Raw genomic sequence first — 10,114 nt, forward strand, 5'->3', positions numbered from 1 at the left:
GTATAAAATCATGAGAGGAATAGATCGGGTAGATGCACAGAGTCTCTAGCCCAGAGTAGGCAAATCAAGGACCAGAGGACTTAGGTTTAAGGGGAAGGGGTGAAGGGATCAATTTAATAGGAACCCGAGGGGTAACGTTTTCACACAGAGGGTGGTGGGTGTATGGAACGAGCTGCCAGAGGAGGTGGTTGAGGCTGGGACTTTACCAACGTTTAAGAAACAGTTAGACAGGTACATGGATAGGACAGGTTTGGAGGGATATGGACCAAATGCTGGCAGGTGGGACTAGTGTAGCTAGGGCATGTTGGCCTGTGTGGGCAAGTTGGGCCGAAGGGCCTGTTTCCACACTGTATCACTCTATGATTCTATGACAACATATTGTCACACTAGTTCTATGTTATCCTATTTTCTCATCCACTCCTTGCATGCTCAACGATTCCATGGTACTTATTGTTACAAGTGCCCAGGTACAGTCTGAAGAAGGGTCTCGACCCGAAACGTCACCCATTCCTTCTCTCCAGAGATGCTGCCTGACCTGCTGAGTTACTCCAGCATTTTGTGTCCATCGTCAGTGTGGGCTACAGGGAAATAAAAGGCGGGTGAAGGGGCCTGTGGCGTTGGTCTAGTTGGTGCTAACTTGGACCTGGCAGAGCAAGGGTCTTCACCTACCCGATCTCCCCGTGGCTCAGCACTTCAACTCCCACTCCCATTCCCAATCTGACCTTTCTGTCCTGGGCCTCCTCCACTGTCAGAGTGAGGCCCAGCGCAAATTGGAGGAAACGCACCTCACATTTCGCTTGGGCTGCTCACACCCCAGCGGTATGAACATTGACTTCTCTAACTTCAGATAGTCCCTGCTTTCCCTCTCTCTCCATCCCCTCCCCCTTCCCAGTTCTCCCACTAGTCTTCCTGTCTCCAACCACATTCTACCTTTGTCCCGCCCCCTCCCCTGACACCAGTCTGAAGAAGGGTCTCGACCCGAAACATCGCCCATTCCTTCCCTCCCGAGATGCTGCCTGACCCGTTGAGTTACTCCAGCATTTTGTGTCTACCTTCGATTTTAACCAGCATCTGCAGTTTTTCTTTCCTACACACTAGGTCCCCGTTCAATGTTGTAGGAACTAAAGAGAGCCTTAAACAAACAACAAGAGTCCATCGTTTGTTCACTGATATCCAGGCAACGAGGGTTGAGGGGATGGGAGAAAGGAAAAGCTGCAGAAAATCAATTTTAATTAGAATTTATCTTCTAATTGCAGGGCGAATGTAGAATTGGCTTGTCACTGATATTCAAGAGATACCTCACATCAAAGAAATTATTAACTCACTGACTACGAACCCTGAGTAACAAGATAAGGAGCGATCTTCGGCCCCCTCTGGCATCGAGCTTCATGTCTTAGGGACAACACAGCTGGTTAAATCAGGAATGGTCAATTGGTTAATTTATGTTACAGTGTCATAGAGTGATGCAGTGTGGGAACTTGGCCCAACTTTGGACCAACTTGCCCACACCGGCCAACATGTCCCAGCTACACTAGTTCCTCCTGCCTGCGTTTGATCCATATCCCTCCAAACCTGTCCTATCCATGTACCTGTCCAACTGTTTCCCAAATGTTGGGGTAGTCCCAGCCTCAACTACCTCCTCCGGCAGCTCGTTCCATGCACCCACCACCCCACGTGTGAAAACGTTACCCCTCAGATTCCTATTAAATCTTTTCCACTTCGCCTCAAACCCATGTCCCCCGGTCCTCGATTCGCCCATCTCTGGACAAGGGACTCTGTGCGTCTACTCGATCTATTCCTTTCGTGATTTTACATGCCTCAATAAGATTCACCCCTCATCTTCCTGCGCTCCATGGAATAGAGACCCAGCCTGCACAACCTCTTTCGATAGCTCACACCCTCCAGTCCTGGCAACATCCTCGTTAATCTGATGCGTTAACTGGTTAAATATGTATGGTGTATTCTGGGCTGAGCTGCGAAGTGTAGGTACGACTAATTGTGACACTGAAAGTCTGAGGGTCTGAGTTACTCCAGCATTTTGTGTCTACCTCCGATTTGAACCAGCATCTGCAGTTATTTTCCTACACATCTTGCCGCCCCACTGCGAATTCCCCTCAAGGTATGTCTGCCTTGAAGAGGTTCCCCTCCTCTCTTCGACGAGTGTTTAGCAACATGCCCCCTGTGATTCCTCCTGCCCTCCAACTCTCTGTCCCTCTCTTTCCTCTCCCCCTCCCAGCTTCTCCCACTAGTCTTCCTGTCTCCGACTACATCCTATCTTTGTCCCGCCCCCTCCCCTGACATCAGTGTGAAGAAGGGTCTCGACCCGAAACGTCACCCATCCCTTCTCTCCTGAGATGCTGCCAAGCTCGCTGACTTACTCCAGCATTTTGTGTCTACCTTCGATTTGAACCAGCACCTGCAGTTATTTTCCTACACATCAAGAATTAGTACCCCGTTCCCGCTTTCTCCCCATATCCCTTGATTCCGTTAGTCCTAGGAACTATATCTAATTATCTCTTGAAAGCATCCAGTGAATCGGCCTCCACTGCCTTCTGTGGCAGAGAATTCCACAGATTCACAACTCTCTGGGTGAAAAAGTTTTTCCTCATCTCAGTCCTAAATGGCCTCCCCTTTATTCTTAAACTATGACCCCTGGTTCTGGACTCCCCCAACATCGGGGAACATTTTTCCTGCATCCAGCCTGTCCAATCTCTTAAGAATGTTATATGTTTCTATAAGATCCCCTCTCACCCTTCTAAATTCCAGTGAATACAACAAGCCCGGTCGACCCAAAACGTCACCCATCCATTTTTTCGCCAGAGATACCGCCTGACCCGCTGAGTTACTCCAGCAATTAGTGTCTGTTCCCAGTTCCCCAAAGGTGTTTCCAGGACTCGAGGGTCTGGGCTATAGGGAGAGGTTGAGCAGGCTAGGACTCTATTCCTCTGAGCACAGGAGGATTGAGGGGTGATGTTATTGAGGTGCATTAAAATCATGATAGGAGTAGATCGGGTAAACGCACAGAGCCTTTCACCTCAGGGAACCAAGAACCAGAGGACATCGGTTTAAGGTAAAGGGGAAAATATTTATAGACAATAGACAATAGGTGCAGGAGTAGGCCATTCGGCCCTTCGAGCCAGCACCACCAGTCAATGTGGTCATGGCTGATCATTCTCAATCAGTACCCCGTTCCTGCCTTTTCCCCATACCCCCTGACTCCGCTATCCTTAAGAGCTCTATCTAGCTCTCTCTTGAATGCATCCATGACAGAAAGGTCAGACTGGGAGTGGGAGGGAGAATTGAGGTGCTCAGCCACCGGGAGAGCAGGTTGGTTGTGGGGGACTGAGCGAAGGTGTTGAGCGAAACGATCGCCGAGCCTGCGTTTGGTTTCGCCGATGTAAAGAAGTTGACATCTAGAGCAGTGGATGCAATAGATGGGGTTGGAGGAGGTGCAGGTGAACCTCTGTCTCACCTGGAAAGACTGTTTGGGTCCTTGGATGGAGTTGAGGGGGGAGGTAAAGGGACAGGTGTTGCATCTCCTGTGGTTGCAGGGGAAAGTTCCCGGGGATGGGGTGGTTTGGGTAGGAAGGGACGAGTGGACCAGGGAGTTACGGAGGGAACGGTCTCTGCGGAACTCAGAAAGGGGAGGGGATGGGAAGATGTGGCCAGTGGTGGGGTCCCATTGTAGGTGACGGAAATGTTGGAGGATGATTTGTTGGATACGCTGGCTGGTGGGGAGGAAGATGTGAACGGGTGATCGATGTTTGGCATGGACTCGGTGTGATGAAGAGCTTGGATATTTCAATCAATCGTTCACCCATGGGATCTATCCCAACATCACAGGGATTAACATTGGACTGACTCCAAGCCAAATATATCCTTCCTTCAGTATAGAACAGCACACCAAACTGATCTTACCGAGCCACTGCATAATGGAAGCGGGATTTCTCCTCTCTTCATAAGATTATAAGTGGTAGGAGTAGAATTAGGCCATTCGGCCCATCAAGTCTACTCCGCCATTCAATCATGGCTGATTTATCTCTCCCTCCTAACCCCATTCTCCTGCCTTCTCCCCATAATCTCTGACACCCGCACTAATCAAGAATCTATCTATCTCTGCCTTAAATATATCCACTGACTTGGCCTCCACAGCCGTCTGTGGCAAAGAATTCCACAGATTCACCACCCTCTGACTAAAGAAATTCCTCCTCATCTCCTTCCTAAAAGAATGTCCTTTAATTCTGAGGTCCTAAAAGGACCTCTGGTCCTAGACTCTCCCACTAGTGGAAACATCCTCTCCACATCCTCTCTATCCAAGCACTTGTAGAGCGGGCACTGTGTGCGGTTTCTTTCTGTGAAGTAGGGTTGCCAACTGTCCCGTATTAGCCGGGACATCCCGTATATTGGGCTAAATTGGTTTGTCCCGTACGGGACCGCCCTTGTCCCGTATTAGGCCCCAGGGGTCGCTGTTGGCCCGTACAGTGTAGGCCCGGACACTGTAGGCCCGGCCAGTGTTCGTCCGGACAGTGTAGGCCCGGACAGTGTAGGCCCGTACAGTGTAGGCCCGGCCAGTGTAGGCCCGGCCAGTGTAGGCCCGGACAGTGTTCGCCCGGACAGTGTAGGCCCGGACAGTGTAGGCCTACCTGCCTCCCGGCCCGGGCAGCCACCATTGGTGGAGTGGGAGCACATGGCCGCTGGCTGGGTGAGGTCATGTGGGGCGCGGGGCGGTTACGTCACCTTTGGTCCCTTATTTGGGAGTGAGGAAGTTGGCAACCCTACTGTGAAGAGAAATTGTTGCCCTGGTGTTAGGGGTGGGGGGGGGGGGGGGGGGGGGGGGGGGGGGGGGCGTGGGAGGAAGGGGGAAGGGGAGGGCTTTAGATTTAGGTTTCGCTTTATTATTGTCACATGTACAGAGGTAGAGGGAAAAGCATTCTGTCCAAACAGATCATATAATACTATACATAAACACAATCTAGTCAAACTCAAGTAACATTGATAGAACATGGGGTGGGACAATAGACAATAGGTGCAGGAGTAGGCCATTCGGCCCTCCGAGCCAGCACCGCCATTCAATGTGATCATGGCAGATCATTCTCAATCAGTACCCCGTTCCTGCCTTCTCCCCATACCCCCTGACTCCGCTATCCTTAAGAGCTCTATCTAGCTCTCTCTTGAATGCATTCAGATAATTGGCCTCCACTGCCTTCTGAGGCAGAGAATTCCACAGATTCACAACTCTCTGACTGACGGTGGTGCAGCGGTAGAGTTGCTGCCTCACAGCGCCAGAGACCCGGGTTCAGTCCCGACTACGGGCGCTGTCTGTATGGAGTTTGTACGTTCTCCCCGTGACCTGCGTGGGTTTTCTCCTGTGAGCTCCAGTTTCCTCCCACACTCCAAAGACGCTCAGGTTTGTAGGTTAATTGGCTTCTGCGAAATTGTAAATTGGCCCCCTGTGTGTGTAGGATAGTGCCAGTGTGCGGACTCGGTGGGCCGAAGGGCCTGTTTCCCCGCTGCATCTCCAAACTAAGCAGAATATCGTTTTCGGCATTGTAGTTCCTCAGACGAAGATGGGCATAAAATGCTAGAATAACTTAGCGGGTCAGGCAGCATCTCTGGAGAGAAGGAATGGGTGACGTTTCGGGTCTCTTCGGCATAACCCAGCGTCCCGAGGGGCCAAATGGCCTCCTCCTGCACGTATTTTCTATGTTTCGATGTTTCTCTTGTATACACTGGAATTTAGAAGGATGAGAGGGGATCTTATTGAAACATATAAGATAATTAGGGGATTGGACACATTAGAGGCAGGAAACATGTTCCCAATGTTGGGGGAGTCCAGAACAAGGGGCCACAGTTTAAGAATAAGGGGTAGGCCATTTAGAACGGAGATGAGGAAGAACTTTTTCAGTCAGAGAGTGGTGAAGGTGTGGAATTCTCTGCCTCAGAAGGCAGTGGAGGCCAGTTCGTTGGATGCTTTCAAGAGAGAGCTGGATAGAGCTCTTAAGGATAGCGGAGTGAGGGGGTATGGGGAGAAGGCAGGAACGGGGTACTGATTGAGAGTGATCAGCCATGATCGCATTGAATGGCGGTGCTGGCTCAAAGGGCTGAATGGCCTCCTCCTGCACCTATTGTCTATTGTCTATTGTCTCTGCAGTTCCTTCCTGCAGAGTTCCAGAGACGAGGTTGGAGGGAGAGGAGGTGGGGGGGAGGGAAATAGATCGGGAGAGTTGATTAGGGATTTTCTGTGATTAATTAACCAGCACACCACTTTGTGGCTGCCATTATCTGATGGTTTGGGGCTGGCTGCCTTCCAGTTATGTCTCACCGTTGACAATAGGCTGAGCCAAAGCCGCTTGGAGTCGCTGAGTCAGACTGCTGCTGAGCTGCTGGGAGGAGAGGAAGATATGTGGGCCGCAACTCTGGACCATGTAGAGACATTCAGATCGAGTGCCTGAAACTGGTCGCAGGGATGACAAGGCGTGGAGGGGGGGGGGGGGGGTTGGGGGGGGGTTTGGGGGGGGATGCATCAGTATGAACCACACATGCTCCTGACAAGTTAGGAAAAGGGGACGTACTACACCTTCTACCAAAGGTTTCTCAGTTCTTAATAAAATCTTGTCTACACAGATTAGTGTCATAGAGTTGTGCAGCAGGGAAGGTGGCCCTTTGGCCCAACTCGCCCATGCTAGCCAAGGTGCCTACTTTGAGGGAATCCCTTTTGTTTGTCTTTGGCCATATCGCTCCAAACCCTTCCCGGCATGCACCTGTTCAAGTGGTTTTGTTTTAGCTTCTGATGTATCTGGACTGGCCCACATAGTATATCAGCCAAAACATTATGACCACTGACAGGCGAAGTGAATAACATTGATTATCTAGTGTAAGAAAATAACTGCAGATGCTGGTACAAATCGAAGGTATTTATTTCACAAAATGCTGGAGTAACTCAGCGGGTCAGGCAGCATCTCAGGAGAGAAGGAATGGGTGACGTTTCGGGTCGAGACCCTTCTTCAGATATTGATTATCTTGTTACAATGGCACCTGTCAAGGGGTGGGATATATTAGGCAGCAAGTGAACAGTCAGTTCTTGAAGTTGATGTGCTGGATGCAGAAGAAATGGGCAGGAGTAAAGACCTGAGCGACTTTGACAAGGGCCAAATTGTAATGGCCAGACGACTGGGTCAGAGCATCTCTGAAACGGCAAGGTTTGTGGGGTGCTCCCGGTCAGCAGTGGTGAGTACCGACCGACAGTGGTCCGAGGAGGGACAAACCACAAACCGGCGACAGGCAGGGTGTTGGGCGCCCAAGGCTCATCGATGCGCAAGGGCAACGAAGGCTATCCTGTCTGGTCCGAACCGACAGAAGGTCGACTGTGGCACAAGTCGCAGAAAATTTTAAATGGTGGTCACGGGAGGAATGTGTCACAATACACAGTGCATCGCACCCTGCTGCGTATGGGGCTGCACACGGAGGACCAACAGCATATTAGGCAGGTGGGCATAATGTTTTGGCTGATCGGTGTAGATGGAGCGCTGGGGAAGTGTGTAGAAGTACCAGAACTTCATTTCAGAGATACAGCGTGGAAACAGGCCCTTCGGCCCACCGAGTCGACACTGACCATCGATCACCCCTTGACACTAGTTCTAAGTTATCCCACTCTCCCATCCACTGCCTACACACTAAAGACCTACACAAGAGGCCAATTAACCTACAAACCCGCACGTATTTAAGATGTGGGAGGAAACCGGAGCACCCGGAGGAAACGCACGCAGTCACAGGGAGAGCGTGCAAACTCCATGCAGACAGCACCTGAGGTGGCGCAGCGGTAGAGTTGCTGCCTCATGGCGCCAGAGACCCGGGTTCGAACCTGTCTAAGGGGGCTGTCTGCGCGGAGTTTGTACGTTCTCCCCGCGTGACCGCGTGGGTTTCCTCCAGGTCCTCCCACATCCCAAATGGTTAATTGGCCCTCTGTAAATTCCCCCTAGCGTGAGAAAGTGGGATAACATAGAACTAGTGTGAATGGGTGACACTCAGTGGTTGGCATGGACTCAGTGGGCCGAAGGGCCTTTTACCATTCTATATTTCGAAATCCCAAGAAATCCCCCCGTGTGAAAAATTCGCCCCATGGGTTCCTATTAATCTTGGCAAGAAGTACTATTGTGTGAAACCTCCAGATTCAGGGACAGTTTCTTCCCAGCTGTTATCAGGCAACTGAACCATCCCATCACCAACTGGAGAGCGGTCCTGACCTCCCATCCACCTCATCGGAGACCCTCGGACTGTCTCTAATCGGGCGTTACTGTGCGCCAAACATTATTTCCTTTACCATGCATCATTACACTGTGGACGGCTCGATTGTAATCGTGTGTCACCTTTCCGCTGACTGGTTAGCACGCAACGAGAAGCTTTTCACTGTACCTCGGTGCAAGTGACGATGGACTAAACTGAACTAGATTGTTCCCTTCTCACCTTAAACCTCTGTCGCCTGGTTGTTGATTCCCCTGCGAAACTCGACGCATTCACTCTAAAGATTCCCCTTGTGATTTATTGTTGCCAGTTTCCTACCCCCCTCCTCTCTCACTGCATTGATTGGTGGGTGGTGGTTGAGCGGGACTCAGGAGAGAGAGAGACCGAGAGGTATCCTCTGACAAACGAATGCTTTATGGCAAACTTCAACGCCGCCCTGGAACTGCCGCTGAGTCAAGCTGCAAGCCTTTTGCGATCAATCCTGTGAAAGGCAAGTACTTATGTTTTAATTAACTGGAAGACCGGACCCGGGGCTGATTAGATTAAACAAGGAAGAGCAGTATTTCAGAAGATAAAGATAACACATCATCTGGGCTGGCGATCATGACACATCATGACAAAGCCCCTGGCTCATCACAGAATGCCCCCCTCACATCAAATCTATCCCATGAGTCAGAGAGTGATACGGCACGGAAACAGGCCCTTCGGCCCAACTTGCCCGTGCTGGCACGGTGGCGCAGCGGTAGAGTTGCTGCCTTATAGCGAATGCAGCGCCTGAGACTCAGGTTCGATCCTGACTACGGGCGCCGTCTGTACGGAGTTTGTACGTTCTCCCCGTGACCTGCGTGGGTTTTCTCCGAGATCTTCGGTTTCCTCCCACACTCCAAAGACGTACAGGTATGTAGGTTAATTGACTGGGTAAATGTAAAAATTCTCCCTAGTGTGTGTAGGATAGTGTTAGTGTGCGGGGATCGCTGGGCGGCGCGGACTCGGTGGGCCGAAGGGCCAGTTTCTGCGCTGTATCTCTAAATCTAAAAAATCTAAATCTGACCAAGACGCCCCATCTACACTAAACATAGAAACATGGAAACATAGAGAATAGGTGCAGGAGGAGGCCATTTGTTCCCTTCGAGCCAGCACCACCATTCATTGTGATCGTGGCTGATCATCCACAATCAGTAACTAACCCGTGCCTGCCTTCTCCCCATATCCCTTGATTCCGCTAGCCACTAGAGCTCTATCTAACTCTCCTTTAAATTCATCCAGTGAATTGGCCTCCACTGCCTTCTGCGGCAGAGAATTCCACAAATTAACAAGTCTCTGGGTGAAAAAGTTTTTTCTCACCTCAGTTTTAAATGGCCTCCCCTTTATTCTTAGACCGTGGCCCCCTGGTTCTGGACTCCCACAACATTGGGAACATTTTTCCTGCATCTAGCTTGTCCAGTCCTTTTATAATTTTATACGTTTCTAATAAGATCCCCTCTCATCCTTCTAAACTCCAGTGAATACAAGCCCAGTCTTTCCAATCTTCCCTCATGTGACAGTCCCACTAGCCCGCGTTTGGCCCACATCTCTCCAAACCTGTGTTGGTCTGAAAAATAAACCTAACAGTCGATGGTCTATCTCCTTGGGATGGAGACGGTGAGATCAAGTCTGAAGAATGGTCTCGACACGAAACATCACCCATTCCTTCTCTCCAGAGATGCTGCCTGTCCCGCTGAGTTACGCCAGCATTGATCGTGTCTATTCCTCTAAACATTTCCTAGCCACGTACTTGTCCAAATGTCTTTTAAATGTTTTCATAGTATGGAAAAATATTGCCCCTCAGATTCTTTCTTTTTAGGGATACACCGAGTCTGGGCCGACCAGCGAT

Source organism: Rhinoraja longicauda, chromosome 12, assembly GCF_053455715.1.
Source record: "Rhinoraja longicauda isolate Sanriku21f chromosome 12, sRhiLon1.1, whole genome shotgun sequence".
NCBI lineage: Eukaryota > Metazoa > Chordata > Chondrichthyes > Rajiformes > Arhynchobatidae > Rhinoraja > Rhinoraja longicauda.